The sequence below is a fragment of the Amblyomma maculatum genome, chromosome 4 (assembly GCF_055883805.1).
Source record: "Amblyomma maculatum isolate TAMU_Amacu chromosome 4, ASM5588380v1, whole genome shotgun sequence".
Classification (NCBI taxonomy): Eukaryota; Metazoa; Arthropoda; class Arachnida; order Ixodida; family Ixodidae; genus Amblyomma; species Amblyomma maculatum.
The window spans coordinates 183,674,127-183,691,580 of NC_139347.1; positions in this window are offsets into that span (position 1 = coordinate 183,674,127).

A 17,454-nucleotide genomic window follows, 5' to 3' on the forward strand; every position below is an offset into this window, starting at 1 on the left:
GCGCGTGGCTTGACCGCTGGAAATGTGTAAACTTCACACAACGCGATCCTTCTAAACATTCCGCCACGTCGTGAAGGTTGCTAGTGTCTATAATTTCTGAGAGAGCCTCAGTACTTCTGTCCCTAAACGCTCTTGTAATGGATTTATCGCAGCCTCTCAAGACGCAATTAAAGTCGCCCATGACAATCAGGGATTTCTCACAACTGATGTACCTTTGTACGTTTTGAAAAAAGGCTTCCCTCTCGTCCACAACAATAATAATGCACCAATACTTTTTGTTGTACAAAAAATCAACACAAACACATCTGCCCGACGGACATGCCATATGCGCCTGAACTTCGAGTCTGGCTAATTTCTTAACAAAAATGACATAGCCCGCAGACGTGCCAATTGCGTAGCTCACTACTGCAAAATACCTAGTCGTGAAACGTCGCAACATGTTACCGGTCTCTTCTTCCCCATCAACGTTCGTTTCCTGCACGGCCAGGAAGTCTATGTCATGCTCAGTTAAAAGGCGGTACACCTGGCCCTGCTTCTTTTTGCTTGCCAGTCCCCTGACATTAAGTGTACCTACTTTTATCGGAGCCGCAGAAGCCATTTTCATACAGAGGAAAGAGGCCGGTAACATGGTGCTTACCTCTCGCGTCTAGCACGTGGCTAGACGACGTCTTTGACACCGGAGCCATCCGGTGCTGGCGGCAGGCCTGACTGCGGTGGCGGTTTGTCGTGGTCTCTCCTCTCCGCCGACACATTAGGTCGCGGCCGCAAAGTGGACCGCCGTCCTTGGCTGGTTTTTGCTGGCAGCTCCTCGACGCTGGGAGCTGTCGCCTTATCTCCCTCAGCACTGGTCTGGGTGTGGGGCCGCTTCGATGGGGCAGGAACCCCGGTGGAGCGGGCGGTGCTCTTGTAATGGTTCTGCTCAAACAGAGTCGCTGGTTCTGCTTCCTTGAGTGCCGGCCCGCTTACTCCTTCAGTCGGCTCCTCCATCTGGTTTCCCGCAGGTTCTCCCGCTTCAGGTTTCCGCCCGGCATCACTGCTAAAAGGTCCTAAAGAGTCCGTAGCGCCGGTTTTCTTCTCCTGCTCCTCAATGCCTTTTGCGGATTCCTCGGCCTCCACTACGTCCATCAGGAGCTCCGCCGTGTCGTCATTTGACGCTGCACCCGTAGCTGCCGCGTAAGTGCGTACACAGTCGTTGTCTGCGTGGCCGTACCGCCGACATTTCGTACAGCGGGGGACTTTGCATTCCCGGCGCACGTGACCGGTGCCGTGGCAGCGGAGGAACTGCATCGGGCGTCCAGGCGCCACGACAAGGGCCAACTCTCCGGCGACGCGTACCTGATGTGGCAGGCCGTGCACTTTCAGGCCCGGCTTCAACTTCAGTAGCACAGTCCTTGTTGTAGAACACTTGTCATTGGCGCCTTGTATCCGCCACCACTCACGCGTGACTTCCGTCACCTTGCCAAACGCCGCGAACGCCGTCCGGATGTCGTCGTCGGCCACGCCGTGAAGCATCCAGTGAAGCCGCAGCTTTACCTGCTGGTCTTCCGGGTCGATGATAAGACAGCGGCGTTTCTTCACTTGCAGCTCCTTGAAGGCGAGCAGCTTCTTTGTTGCCTCCGCACTCGCAAGGTAACCACCCAGACATGGTTGATTTGGTACGCCCCCAGTGCAACCACGTCGGGGAGTGCACCGGACTCGGCCAGGGCGTCACGAAAATCTTTGACCCGGAAAGGCCTCACTCGTACATCACCGTGAAGAAAAACCGTGTTTAAAACAACATGACCGATTGGCAGTGTAGGCAAAATAATCGGGTAGTCCTTACCTTCGCTTGCATCGATCCTGTTTCCGCGGCCGTCAACGGCCGCTATCGCCGCTCCGTTGGAGCCCATGACCCTGCGATCCGTTTAGATCGGCTGTAGATGGTTTGAAATGGTTAAAGGCGCGTCTATTGATTGCGGTGTTGTCTCAGATATGTCCCTTAGAGAAGTGTATTGTGGCGTATAGTAATAATTATGAGCATGTAAATTACAGAATTACAGAACACGCAGTTAAGCGAGTGGCAAATTACTTTCCCGCTGTACTTTTCCGATCTTCGCTTGGCGTGCACGTAGCGCCATCATGCGTGTGGCGCACGGAATACGATAGAGAGGGCATGGCCTCCGAGATCTTCCTATACAGTCCACCGAAAGACAGAGGGTCAGGAATTCCCGACCTACTGTGTAAAGCAACTCGACTCGCCGCAGGAACGCAGCTCCTTGTGGTGGGCGATTTTAATGCCCACCATTCGGCTTGGGGTTATCGGAAGAACAACCCCAAGGGTACAAAGCTGTGGCAGTCTATCCAGAACCTGGGCCTCACAATTCTTAACGATCCCCAAGAAATCACGCGGGTCGGCAACCGCATTAGCGCAGATACCTCGCCCGATCTCACACTAACCAAAAACATTAGCGACGCCTGCTGGTCCAACACCAGAAACACACTAGGGAGCGATCATTACATAATAGCTACAACATTTGACACAACATTTCACAAACTGCACCACATGCGCACACGCATCCCCGATTGGGATAGGTTCAGACGCTTACGAGAGCAAACTGCCCCCAGTCAGATAAACAACCTAACGGAGTGGATTGCTGCACTTAAAGAGGACGTCAAGACCACCACGGTCGAGACGCCGACTGAGGAGCCGCACCAGACGACTGACTCCAAACTCCTCCACATGTGGGAAGTGCATGCCAGCCTACTAAAACGTTGGAAGAGACAGAGACACAATAGAAATCTACGCAAGCGTATAGCGCAACTCGAGCGCCATATCGAAACGTACACTGTAGAGCTGCAGGAAAAACAATGGGGCCAAATCTGTGATAATATGAACGGGCAGCTTGGAAACAAAAAGACATGGTTCTTCCTCCGACACTTGCTCGACCCCACACAGACAAAATGCACACAGCGAGACCGACTCACGAAATTAATTCACCAATACCAGGGTACGGACGCTGAGCTACTTGCCGAACTGCGAACACGCTACCTGAGCACATCCCACACAGACCTTCTCCCCAACGACACCCTGGACGCCGACATAGCAGATGCCGAGGTCTGGTTTGCTCTCAGCCAGCTCCGTACCACCACCGCGGCGGGACCTGACGGGGTGTCAAACAAAACGCTCCGAAACATAGACCACACGTCTGTCGCGGCCCTGACGGAACTAATGAACACCTACTGGAGGGAAGGCGAGATCCCTCAGGAATGGAGGCACGCGCGGGTCACCTTCATCCCAAAACCAGGCAAGAAACTCTCGATCGAAAATTTGCGCCCCATCTCCCTCACGTCTTGCATCGGAAAGCTAATGGAACATGTCATCCTTAACCGACTGCAAAATTACGCGGAAGACCGCGACTTACTTCCTCCAACAATGATTGGCTTTAGGGCAAACTTGTCCACGCAGGACGTGATGCTACAGCTTAAGAAGGATGTGCTGGACCCTCCACGTGGAAGTGGGACGAAGGCGGTACTCGGGCTAGACCTCAGCAGAGCCTTCGACAACGTCTCGCATGAGACAATCCTCACGAATCTCTCTCAATTGGACCCTGGTGAACGGATATTTAATTATGTCCGATCATTCCTATCAGAGCGGACAGCAGAGCTCACTCTAGGTAGCCTTAAATCAGATCCCATTCCTCTGGGAAGCCGGGGCACACCACAAGGCTCGGTGCTCTATTTAATCTTGCACTCATTACACTTCCCCCCAAGCTCGCTGCCCTGCCGGGGCTGCAGCACACCTTCTACGCGGACGACATCACCCTGTGGGTAACCACGGGGAATGACGGCCAAATAGAGGATACGCTGCAGCAGGCAGTCGACATAATCGAAACCTACGTGTCGGGAGCGGGCCTTGAATGTTCGCACGCAAAATCAGAACTGCTGGTTTTCAGGGCCAAGCCGCGAGGAAGAAATGCAAACCAGGCCCCCCCGATCGCCCTGAACGTATGTTTGAGGGGCCAACCGGTCAGGGAGGTTCAAACCATGCGCATACTGGGCATGTACATACAAAACAATCGCAAAAACACCGAAACAATCAACAGACTCACTGCCACGGTGAATCAGACTGTACGACTTATCAGACGAATCGCCAACAAAAGAAAAGGAATGAAAGAAAAAGATATCTGTCGATTAGTCCAGGCTTTCGTACTGAGCAAAATTGTCTACTCTCTCCCGTACCTGAAACTGCAATTCGCGGAAAGAATGATGGTCGAGAGCTTAATCCGACAGGCCTACAAGGCTGCCCTTGGGCTCCCGCACAGCACGTCTACGGAAAGGTTAGTGGCCCTTGGGGTTCACAACACACTTTAGGAGCTGTGCGAGGCACACCTTGTCTCCCAGCTCGGACGACTCACTCGCACGAACGCGGGAAGGTCCATCCTGTACAGACTACACATGTGCGAACAACTTCCAGAAAAGGACGCGAAAACAAACACACTTACTTACACACATTAGGACAGCTCTATTCATTAAACCCTTGCCCAAGAATATGCACCCCGCGCACCACGAAGGCCGACGCATGGCGAGGGCTCGCGCCCTACATGCCAAGTACGGCCGACACGTCAATGCAGCATACGTGGACGCGCCGGAATATCGGCACACCCAGATACAAGCGTTCGCACTGGCCGCTGTGAATGGGAACGGTTCTCCGTTGGCGGCCGCATCAATCGCATCTACCTCCTCCGAGACGGCGGAGGAAGCGGCCATAGCCTTAGATATTGCAAACACGTCCGCCGATATTATATCCAGTGATTCTAAAACAGCCATTCGCAATTTCGCGAGGGGTCGCATCACGTCTACCTCCCTCCGCATCCTCCAAAGCACCCCTACTCCGGTTAGGGAAATTGAACTAATCTGGGTCCCGGCCCACTCGTCTAATTCGGGGAATGAGGCGGCTCACGCGCAAGCCCGAGGTTTCGTCGACCGGGCAGTGAGCGCGCCCTCCGACCCGAATTTCACGAAGGACGGGTTAATTTCTTTTCATGACATTACCCATCACTTCAGGCTGGAAAGGCGCACATATCCGCCCCCCACAAATCTTTAACAAAGGCACAGGAAGTTACCTGGCGCCGACTACAAACACGCTCTCTCCTAAATCCGGCGGTGCTTGCCCTGATGTACCCAGGCCAGTACAATCCAACCTGCAGTAAATGCGGCGAAAGAGCGACATACGATCATATTCTCTGGAACTGCGCAAATGATACACCTGCGGTGGAATTAATACAGCTCCCTTCTCCCGAGCAGTGGGAAGCCGTGCTGGTCAGCTCGGACCCGCAGATTCAACTACGGGCCATCGAGCGGGCTAATAAGGTCGCCGCCAGCCATGGACTAGCGGCCATCTAGTACGGCTCTCCATCGACCTGCTTGAGCGACGAAATAAATGTTTTCCAATCCAATCCAATCATCGCGCCGGCTCGGATCGGCAGCGATGTTGGCGACGAACTACGACTGCAACTTGAGGCTCGCGCGTTTCGGCAAGGTGGCTGGCAGTGCTTCTACGTCCCAGAATCATGTTTCAAAACAAGTAATTACCAAACAGTCATGCTTTGGACAAGTTAACGAGTGTTGTATCATGTGAACTACGTCTTTGTGTCACTCAAAAGCGCGACAAGCAAAAGAGTAGACGGTGCGAACGGGGCGCGATAACGCTATCGCGTTCCATTTTAAAGGCGAAGCTTAAGCGTCCTCCAAGTTTTCGTTTCTTCTTGCTACAGCCACAACAACAATAACAGCGCACAGCACACGGACGCCTCTTAGTATCGCCTCCATCAAAACGCAGCCGCTGGTGGTTTCCGAGAATGTGACGTCACGCAAACGAAAGTAGAGCCAAAAAAAAAAGGGTATAGGAAAGGATTGGCGCACAATTTGAAATTACCAAAAACTGAAATAGGCAAACAAGTGAATTAAGCAACTAGAAGCAACCAGAAGCGACAAACAGTAGCCTCCCTGCTTTCGCATTACTTCAATGCAGATTCTGCAGTGGTCTTTAATTATTATTATTATTCGTTTGGGGGTCATGATGGGCGTAGGATTTGGCTTTCGGTGCGATATGTTTATGACTCAATTAGAAATTCCACATGTACAATGTTTAGCTATTACTTAATCGTGGCGTTTTTATCGCCACCCATGGGATTCTATTTATATACCAAATTCGGTACAAAATTGCCCCAGATGGCTACCCCTTGTTGTCGGAGTATATACCGATTGTTTCAGGGAAGGTGAAGTGGTGGTGAAGAGTAGCTGATCCTGGCCCTGATGGGGTGGGACATTTAGGTGACCCCGCTTGCGGCGGGGGCCAGCCTGCCACCTAATTTTATCTGTTGTAGGCCGTCATTGCACCCGCCACTGCTTCGGTGGTGGACGACGACGGCTGCTGCGGGGCGCGTCTTTCTCTACCTCTTCTTTTCATTTCTTCTCTATTATGCGAAGCATATTGCTATAGGTAAACCCTTCGTGACGGTTACACGCCGTGCAAAGAATGTGTAATGCTACGTCACACCACGTGATACGCTGACGTCACGACAGAGGAGAGACGGGGGACCGGGTGATCTTTGAGGCAGCCGAAGTGAGCGGCCGCGCGTTCGATGAGCTCCGTCGAACGCAGCCGTTCAAGTCCAAGTTTCGACCTACGGCGTGCATTATACCGCTGGATTCGACTACACACGTGAAGTGGAGTCCGAGGAGACCGCAAGTTCGGAGGTAGGCACACTAATTTGCCTATTTTTCGGTGGCCCACGCGGGACCGCTAGGCCTACCCATAGGCCTAGCAGAAGAAAGACGCTCTCGGCGGCGGGAGCCACAGAAGAGCATGAGCAACGCAATGGAGCTGGTGGAGGGAGAGACTATCGACCCCGCGGAGCTAACTAAGGGTACTTGGTTTATTACGAAAAAGAAAGGCCGCGTAGTGCCCCTCGAAGAGGAAACGCGAACCGCGACCAAAGATGAAGAGCGGCGGACTACAGGTCACAAGGCCGCCATCGGAAGAAAGCTAGCGGCAAAATCGGTAGAGAAGCAGTCCGTGCAGATACCGAAGGACGCCGAAAAAATAATAATACGCCCCCGGGGCGGAGTCAGCCGTCTAATAGAAGGTGGAATGATTGAACTGGCTGAATCGATCGCCCGCGCCGCCGGCATCGAGCTCAGGGACGCCGAGAACGACATCTTCTCGGCAAATATAAAGCAACAGTCCATACTAATCGCCACTACTAGCGAAGAGCGTGGAAGAAGGTACGCGGCTTTGCGCGCAGTTCTTTGCGGCAGCGAGAATATAGAAGTAAAGGCCTATCCCGCTATGCCTGAAGATTGTGGCAAGGGAGTCGTGCACGACGTCCCCCTACGCTATTCCAACGAAGAGCTATTGGAGCGAATACGCAGGAGAAAGGAGAACCCTTCAGTGCTCGGTGTTCGCAGACTGGGAGCAACCTCCAAAACAATACTAATCCTCTTCGAAGATCAGAAGGTTCCGCGCTGGGTGTACCTATCTCCTTTCGCGCAAAGATGCGTCTTGTACAAGAAGAAATATGAAGTTTGCCACGCGTGCGGGCGCATGGGACACCGAGACGACGTCTGTCCGGATCCGATGAATAAAAAGTGCCGCGGATGCGGCATGGAAAACCCGAAAGAAGGTCATCTGTGCGAACCCAGGTGCCAGCTATGCGGAAAGAATCACCTCCTCGGCGATAAGCGATGCCGGGAGATATATAGAACCCCATACATCACCAAAAAAAGACGTTGGGAGAAAAAACTGGGTCAGCAGGAACAACTGGCTGATGCAACGCAAAACTGCGAGCGAGCGGGACGCTCAAGAACCAGAAATGGTGAAGAGGACCCCCGGCTACTAAGAAGGAGATCGAGATCAAACAGCAAGGACTGCCACCACTTCACAGCCAAAGAGGGGGACTTCCCAAGGCTGGAGGAAGGAGCCACCGCCAACTCTACGCGACGCCGCTCGAGCTCCGGTACCAGGGACCGTTCCAGCTCTGGACGAAGCCGCTCCAGTTCGAGGACCTTGGCCGACTCATCCACTGCCAGCAGCTCCGGGTGCTTTACACGGGACCCCAAGACGTCGTGGGGACCACCTGCACGCAGACGCAGTCCGAGCGAAGATCGAAAAACGGTAAGCTTCACGGTTAGCAGTTCCCAGGTAAATAGGGAGGCAGACGAGAGAACTAAAAAACTAGAAAAAGAGAATCGAGAGCTCAAGAGCATGCTCAGCATGCTCACTACAGAGATTCAAAATTTAAGAATGGAAAAGAGTACCCCCCCTCCTCCACCGAGGAACCAACTGGTACCCCAAAAACAGGTACAGAAACAGATGCCCTCTTCCCCGTCTACAAAGGTCGTAGTCGCGCGCCCTGAGCAGAAGGATAATGAAGAGGAGAAAATGATTACTGAAACAATCAGGCCACCCCCGCAAAAACGTAAAGGGAACGAGACGGATCCGCTGGTGGCATTAGAAAGGAGACTGGACGCTAAATACGAAGCAAGATTTGAAAGAATCGAGACCCTCCTCACCCAATTAATGGGTGCGGTAAATCAAATGCAGACGCAATTCACCGCGATGCAGAACGCCTTCACCGAGAGGCTAACTACATTAGAAAAGACTGTGACCCCAATTCAACAAAATGGACAAGCGCAGTAAAAATGAAGACTCTCTGGTGTGGCAGTGGAACTGCCGCGGCTTCCAACGAAAGCGAGCGCTCTTGCAACAGCACTTAGAGCAGAGCGCAGAAAAACCTTTAGCTATAGCCCTTCAGGAAACAGGAAAAGGTCTACCAAAATTATCGGGATATCAGGCGTTCCACGGTAATCGGGGAGAAAAATCCCGCGTCTCCACGCTAGTTAAAAGACACATAGCGGTAGTCGAGCATGAGGTCAACTCACGAGACATCGAAGCTGTATTAATAGAAATTATCACTGGTCGCAAGGAAGAGGCTAGTCTCTTCATCTTAAATCTGTACAGCACCCCCCAGCAGAGAAAGGTACGTTTCCGCGCCCTCTTCCGCAAAGCGATCAAAACAGCAGGAAGCAATACTCTTATAATTCTAGGAGACTTCAATGCCGCCCACCAAGAATGGGGCTACAATAGACACGACCCCAAGGGTAGGCAACTGTGGGAGGACATACATGAGCTCGGCCTCACCCTGCTGACGGACCCTAGCTGTCCGTCCAGGATGGGAAACAGCGTCTGTGCAGACACCACCCCGGACCTTACCTTAGGAAAAAACACGGGAGACGCAGTCTGGAAAAACACAGCTCAAAATTTTGGCAGCGACCACTTTGTTCTGGCTCTCACCCTCAGCAAGGGCGTCAAAACGCGTCGCCTCAAAAAACCCAAAATCACCGATTGGGACAGGTTTAGGCAAATCAGAGAAAACTGCGAATCGGGAGATGAAATCCAAAACATAGAGCAATGGGCAGAGACGCTTAAGAAACAAGTAGAGAAAGCAACCACGACCCTACGGGAGGACGATGCGCCGGTGACGGTTGACAGCAAACTCCTTCATATGTGGGAAGCAAAATGCGGCATGGAGAGGCGTCTCCGGTCGCAAAGATGGAACAGGAACCTTAGGCGAAGGATAGCAAGATATAACAAAGAGATTGAAGATTACGCAGTAAAACTTTGCGAACAAAACTGGTGTAGTAGGTGTGACGAGATGGAAGGGAACATGAGCCTTGCTAATACGTGGAGCCTACTCAGACACCTACTTGATCCTGACAATTCGAAAACTCAATCGGGCATAAGACTGACGAAAGCCAGACACGCGTTCGAGGGCACGGACGGGGAACTCATGGCGAAACTAATTAACATGTACGTAGGCGACACGCAAACCTTACCCCTGCCGGATTACGAAGGACCCTTAAACGAGGCCCTAGACGCGCCGATCACGGAGGCGGAGGTTCGCGCCGAAATATTAGGCCTAAAAACAAAATCGGCTCCCGGCCCAGACGGAATCACAAACAAGGTTCTCCGAAATTTGGACGATAATTCCATCCGCGCGCTCACCAAGTACATGAGAATCGTATGGGACAGAGGCCGCCTCCCACAACAGTGGAAGACGGCAAACGTAATTTTGATACCGAAGCCAGGCAAACCCCCTAAACTAGAGAACTTACGACCAATCTCTCTAACATCCTGTATAGGGAAATTGATGGAGCGGGTAGTCCAAACGCGACTAACGCGTTTCATGGAGCTTAACGACCTGTGGCCACACGAAATGGTTGGGTTCCGGCCCGGCCTGTGCACACAGGACGTAATGCTCCGCTTGAGACACGATATCATAGAAAGCGAAACCAGGGACGCGAGGGTACTACTAGGTCTAGACCTGACAAAGGCGTTCGATAACGTAAAACACGCGGCAATTCTTTCTGGTCTCCAAGAATTGGGGGTCGGAAAGAAAACGTACGACTACGTAAAAGACTTCCTGTCGGGTAGAACGATAAAGATAAAGTTTCAGGACATTGAATCCTCCACCGTCAAACTAGGAAGCAGGGGTACGCCACAGGGTTCGGTGCTGTCCCCGTTCCTCTTTAATGTTGCCATGCGAAACCTCCCGGCAGAACTGAGGAAAGTGGAAAACTTGAAATTCAGTATGTACGCGGACGACGTCAACCTGTGGGCTACCCAGGGGAGTGACGCGAGCATCGAGGAGCGCTTGCAAGCGGCGGCGGACACCGTCGTGTCCTACGCGGCCGAAAGGGGCCTCTCGTGCTCTCCACAAAAATCGGAACTGTTTATATACAACCCGAAGGCGCTCAGGTGTAAACGCCAGATAAACATCAGCGTAACAGTAGACGGCCAAATAGTGCCAAAAGTCGAACAAATTAGGATCTTGGGGCTGTTTCTACAAGCAGATGGGTACAACGATACAACGGTAAAGAAACTGAACGCGTACGCCACGCAAGTCACGGGTCTGTTCAGGAGAATCGCACTAAAGGGTCGGGGCCTTAAGGAACGAAGCCTCCTGAAACTAATGCAGGCTTACATCACTAGCCGCATATGTTACGCCACACCATTCCTAAACATTAGATCAGACGAAAGGCAGAGAATAGACGCACTCATCAGACGATGCGCGAAGAGGGCTCTGGGACTACCCATCTCGACCTCGACTGAACGCCTCCTCGAAATGGGGGTGCACAACAACTGGACGGAACTAGCGGAGGCTGTGCGCATGGCGCAACTAGAAAGATTAAGCAGAACCACCACGGGCAGAACCATCCTCGGCTGGGTGGGACTGCAGTCAGATAGAGGAACAAGCCACAAAGTAGACATTCCACGAGAGTGTCGCGAATATATAACAGTGCCCCCCCTACCTAAAAACATGCACCCTACGTACAACAAGGAGAGGAGACAAAAGAGGGCCGAGACGCTCGCAAAGAAAGCGGGGAAAATGAAGCCGGGGGAGGTCGCCTACGTGGACGCGGCTAGCGGGAAGTCGGGGGCGGCGGTGGCTGTGGTCGTCAACGGCCGCGGCGTGCCCGCCGCCGCCGCGTCCGTTAGAAGCCGAAATGTAGACACGGCTGAAGAAGTTGCAATAGCGCTCGCTTGCGTTGGAACGGAAGCCAGCATAGTTATTAGTGACAGCAAAACAGCTGTCTGGAACTTTGGAAAAGGGAGGGTCTCGACGGAGGCAGCCAAAATTTTAGAGAAAAGAAAACTTGAAAGAAAGATTCGAATTATTTGGACCCCCGCGCACGAGTCCGTCCCCGGCAACGAGGCGGCGCACGAGCTAGCCCGAGCTCTCTACTTCCGGGCAGCCGTAGAGCCGCCTGATTGCGATGGGATGGACGAGAGGCTGCAAACTTATAAGGAAATTTTAGAACACTACAGACTTAGCAGAAGGTCCCTGCCACCACCGGACCGAACGCTAACTAACAAGGAGGCCGTCGCTTGGCGGCGCCTGCAAGCTGGGAATTTCCCAAGTCCCGTCTGGCTTTTCCACACGCAAGTGGAGGAAAAGGCGGACGATAGATGCGAAACCTGCGGAGAAAGGGGTACTCTTGATCACATAATCTGGCAATGCCTTGATTCCCCTGGCGCCAAGGAAAACATAAACAGTAGAGAAGCCTGGGAACTGCTACTGCGGAGCGAGTCCCCCGCCAACCAGCAGCAAGCTGTCCGCCTGGCGGCTGAAGCCGCGAAGAAACACTGTCACTTCGCCTGTCTTTAGTCGCGGAGGCCCCGGCCTCCGTCCCATAGGCCTGCGTGCCGGGGGCGGGGAGTAGGGGGCCTCCTACATCGGTGGAAAAATAAAGTTCGTAACAACAACAACAAGACGGGGGACCGGCTCGCGCCGTCGGCTGCGGTTGCACGCCGTGCGGACCACGTGGTATGGTGACGTCACACCACGTGATACGCTTACGTCACGACAGAGGAGAGACGCGCACCGGCTCGCGCCGTCGGCTGCGGTTGCACGCTGTCCGGACCACGTGGTATAGCGCAGGTTTACATATAAAGGGGAGACGATTGCCCTCAGGGTGCTCTGCCCTGATGGGGCTTGTGCAAGTGGGTCACCGCTGCTTGCGGCAGGGGCTGACCTGGCACCTAATTTTTATCTGTTGTAGGTCGTCATTGCACACGCCCCTGCTGGTGGTGGACGATGGCTGTTGTTGCGGCACGCGTCTTTCTTTCCCTCTTGCTTTTCTTTCTTCTCTATATTCTCTTCTGTCAGCACGAGGCAGCGGAGGTGGCTCAGCTACAGAGCCAGTAGCAGGCCCGTGCATTTTCTTTTCCTTCTTCCTACAGCCACACCAACAACAACAACGCCTCCAGTAGACCCTCACAAAAGGTGGCGATGCCTCCAGGGAGTGCAGCCGAGCGGTGGAATGAAAAGCGAAGGCTGCGGCGTGCTGCAGAGAGCCCAGAAGAGCGGGAAGAACGTTTGGCCAAGGAGCGTGCTCGGCATGCGGCTCGGCGACAACGATGCTCCACTGATACGAGCAACGTAAAAGCACGTGTAACCAAGGAAAGAAACGTTTAGCCAAGTGTAACCATGGAAAGCCGAGTTATGCAATCAATATGCTTCACATCTGACCAGGCTTAACCAAGCTAAGCCCCAGCCATTTTTTTTTTCTTTTCTGTCCGCACGAGTCACTCGAGGTGGCTCAGCTACGGAGCCAGTAGTAGGCCCGTGCATTTTCTTTTCCTTCTTCCTACAGCCATAACAACAGGGAAAGTGATCACAGAGTTTTTATATACAGGGTTTTTGAGGTGAATGTCTAATTCCTAAAAATTTTATCTTTAAACAAGAGAAGCTATTCGCGGCATAGTAATTGCAGTGGTGGCGGACGTTAAAAAACAGGCGAATCATGTAAGCTACTAAAATTTTGAATTCAATTCTCATAGTTAACTTTTTAACTACTGCTGATAGGCAGCTGCTTGCAATCAGAGATTTGTAGCTGACCGTTAGTAATAACCATGTTCATTTTTACAATTTTGAAGATGCGAATCTGCTTGTCGCTACGCGGCAAGGTATTCTGGGTCTTCTCATAGTTTTTTTAACTATTGCTGATAGGCAGCTGCTTGCAATCAGAGATTTGTAGCTGACCGTTAGTAATAACCATATTCATTTTTACAATTTTGAAGATGCGAATCTGCTTGTCGCTACGCGGCAAGGTATTCTGGGTCTTCTCATAGTTTTTTTTAACTATTGCTGATAGGCAGCTGCTTGCAATCAGAGATTTGTAGCTGACCGTTAGTAATAACCATATTCATTTTTACAATTTTGAAGATGCGAATCTGCTTGTCGCTACGCGGCAAGGTATTCTGGGTCTTCTCATAGTTTTTTTAACTATTGCTGATAGGCAGCTGCTTGCAATCAGAGATTTGTAGCTGACCGTTAGTAATAACCATATTCATTTTTACAATTTTGAAGATGCGAATCTGCTTGTCGCTACGCGGCAAGGTATTCTGGGTCTTCTCATAGTTTTTTTAACTATTGCTGATAGGCAGCTGCTTGCAATCAGAGATTTGTAGCTGACCGTTAGTAATAACCATATTCATTTTTACAATTTTGAAGATGCGAATCTGCTTGTCGCTACGCGGCAAGGTGTTCTGGGTCTTCTCATAGTTTTTTTAACTATTGCTGATAGGCAGCTGCTTGCAATTAGAGATTTGTAGCTGACCGTTAGTATTAACCATATTCGTTGTTAGAATTTTGAAGATGCGAATCTGCTTGTAGCTACGCGGCAAGCTATTCTGGGTCTTCGCGGCGCGGGACATACATCTCAGCACTGTTGCCTAAGAACGAAGATATTGATGTGGCAGAGGAGGTTGCAATCGCTCTTGCTTGCGTCGGCACAAAGGCCACGTATGCGTTGAGGGACAGTGAAACTGCAATTCAAAATTTTAGTAGTGGGAGGATAATTCCCATGGCACTCAAAATGCTAAGACAAAAATAATTGGATAGGACAATTAATCTGATTTTGAGCCCGACGCACGAATCTGTTAGTGAGAACGAGGCTGTTGACAACCAGGCTCGAGATTTCTACCACCGAGCAGGTCGGAATGAGAAAGCTGAGGAAGGCTACAACAGAAAAGGGTGTCTGCTGTCGTATTTGATGTGACGCAATATTATAGAAGGCAGCGCTTGAAACTGCCCCCTCCAGACAAGACTCTAGATAGAAAACAGGTGACGGCATGGAGACGTCTACAAGCAGATGTTTATCATTATCCGGTCTTAAACGAATATATATTCCAAGATTTTGAAAGGTGAGAGCTGTGAGGTTTGGCGTGCAGAGAGGTACCCTGAACCAGATAATATGGGAGTGTTTGCATTTCCCAGGCAGGGCGAACAACGTTGATAGTCGAGAAGCCTGGGAGGCTTTACAGGAAAGCCCAATCCCGGAACTCCAGCTGCCAGCGGTTAGACTGGCCGCCAATATCTAAGGAATTTTGCCACCATCTGAAGCGGATTCTCATCTACCCTAAGGTTCTAAGGCGCCTCTCCTTTACAGGGGAGGGCCTGGGTTAAGAAAGAACCATTTTTGTCTTGCAATAAAGCTGATTCACTCACTCGCACGGAACCGCGTGACCGGTTCGGCATACAGCCACACCCACAAGCTCGCGTCACTCAAGGGGGCATACTCGCGTGGCTTACTGTGCCCCGTTAGCACTGCCCGGCTGTTTCCTGCTGCCTTGCTTTCTAAGTTTCTAAGCGAAGCTGGGTCACGGGCTGCCGCACTTGGCGAACGAGTTTTTTGGCCCGAATGCACGCCTTGCGGCTTGGACTGGCTTACAGTGCTGAACTGTTTGCTTCTTGCGATTTTTGTTCATTTGTGTATCAGTTTTATCATGTCCATTCCAACATACCAAGAACATGAGCTGGCATCACCGATCATTTTACTGCGAAATCACCGGCTGATCAAGTTCTTGTTCCGGCAGATGTAAAATGTACGCGCGTACTGTTCTTTTTATTTTTGCCGTGCGGGTAATTCTGAGGCAAGAAATGCGCGCACAACGGTTGTTTTCCTTGCGCTGTCATTTAAACGCAGCATATTATCTGCACATTGCTATAATTGACGAAACTTTCCTTTTTTGCCAGTTCTAAAATTGATAGTTTCATAATACTTTTTGGCTCGAAAGGCTTTTCTTGCGCCACTTGCCCTTCACTGCATTCGCTCTTTCTTTCCAGTTTATTCTTATTTCGTTAGTAGTTTTTCATAGGTTTTGAATTTGTTAAAGCCCCCGCTACGATCGCTCAGCAACTATGGAGTTCCCGAAAATAGCATGAGTATGTAATGACATGAGCAGGATTAATTGGTCTTGCATTATAATTAACAAGGTAGTAACTCGTTTGTATTCAACAAAATGTAAGTGAGCAAATAACGTTCCAGCAAAGTTGTGAAGGTTCGCTCTAACGGCCTATCACGCAGTCAGCAAGCTTAAGAAATAAGCGTGCATGTTGAAGAACAGGTATTGCATACAGCCTGCGAAATGCGTTGGTTTTGATTGAGCGAGCATTAGAAAAGACTAAATTGATCTGGGAGATAAAGCTGTTTATCTGACCAAAAACATCAGTCAGCGTGATTTAGCGTGACCACATTCGTTTTACGTTTGCATTATCCGCTCATGTTTGTCTGATCTCGTCACATTGTTTGCTTAACAGTGCTTGGAGCAATATATGTACATGATCTACCAGGAGGCTTAGCGCGAGACAGACGAGGACAAAAGAGGCACACAGGACGAGCGCTCGTCCTGTGTTCCTCTCTTGGCCTCTTATGTCTCGCGGTAAGCCTCCTTGTCATGACCTACCAACTGGCCCAGAACTCTACTTTGGTCATATACATGACCGTTCGCACCAGGGGAAACTTAAAGATATTTGTTTCGAGGAAGATTCGTCATTGCCAGCAGGTGCGTAATGATTCCAGGGCCGGCTTGCACGATAAAGTCCGAGCTAAGTCCAGACTTAAATGGTGTCTTTAGAAAGACCACGCTTATTTAAGACGGCTCGTGTTCCGAACGTCGAACGCTTCGGGTTCATGTTCACCAGAGTGGCTTCCCAGAACGGCCTCAGCAACCACTTGGGGCATTTTTCCTCGTAACACAATCTTAAGCCGCAAAAAGCAATGGCACGGATTTTACACAACGCAAAATTGACGGAATGTGTACATCTTACAGCAGGGACGGTGCCAGCGCATCCCTGTATTTCCCTAATTTCTCTACTTAGACACCTGGCGTCCTTGTGTCTTAACCAAGACAGCACTAGAGTCGTAATCATACAAGCGACTTATTAAAGTCAGGACTGAAGCCCAGTCTTGACTCCAGTCTTAAGCGGCCATGCTAGTGGCCTATTTTTTAGACTCCAGTTAAGTCTGGACTTAGCTAAGACAGTCTTAAGATGGTTTTGTGCAAGCAGGCCCAGGAATGTCTTAAACTGCTAGTAATAGCTCCACGTCCTGAGCTATTACTAGCTCAATTTTGTTGTTACAGGCAGGTAACGTGAAATGAAAGACGAGTAAAGAAAGCTTTATTTGGATCACACTTTTAACTGCGATGAAAAAAAATAATAAAAACCAAAGAAAGCCGCATAACAATAAATTTCTGTCAATTTACAAAAATTTTCTATCGATTGCAAAGAAAAAAAGCTGTAAAATGACAGAAAAATTAAAAACAGAAAATATAGCAGAACAAAGTTTCTGACAGGAAAGCGCCCAGAAAATATATGTATGTTTCAACAATTGTTTTTACAGCGGAGGTCGTTGTGGCCTTGGTGCGATTACCGGCACCTCCCACGGGGGTGAAGTGTCCCCCAGGGGCTCCGGAGCAGTGTTGATGCGGTGGCCCCGTGCCATGATCTCGTGCCCTTGCGTCGTGTTTTCTAGTCGAGATCGCTTTCTTATTTTTGCTTCTGTTATAATGTCTTATATGGGTGGTATGATGACCAACTTAAGCAGCTCTTCATTCCTCGTGTGCTT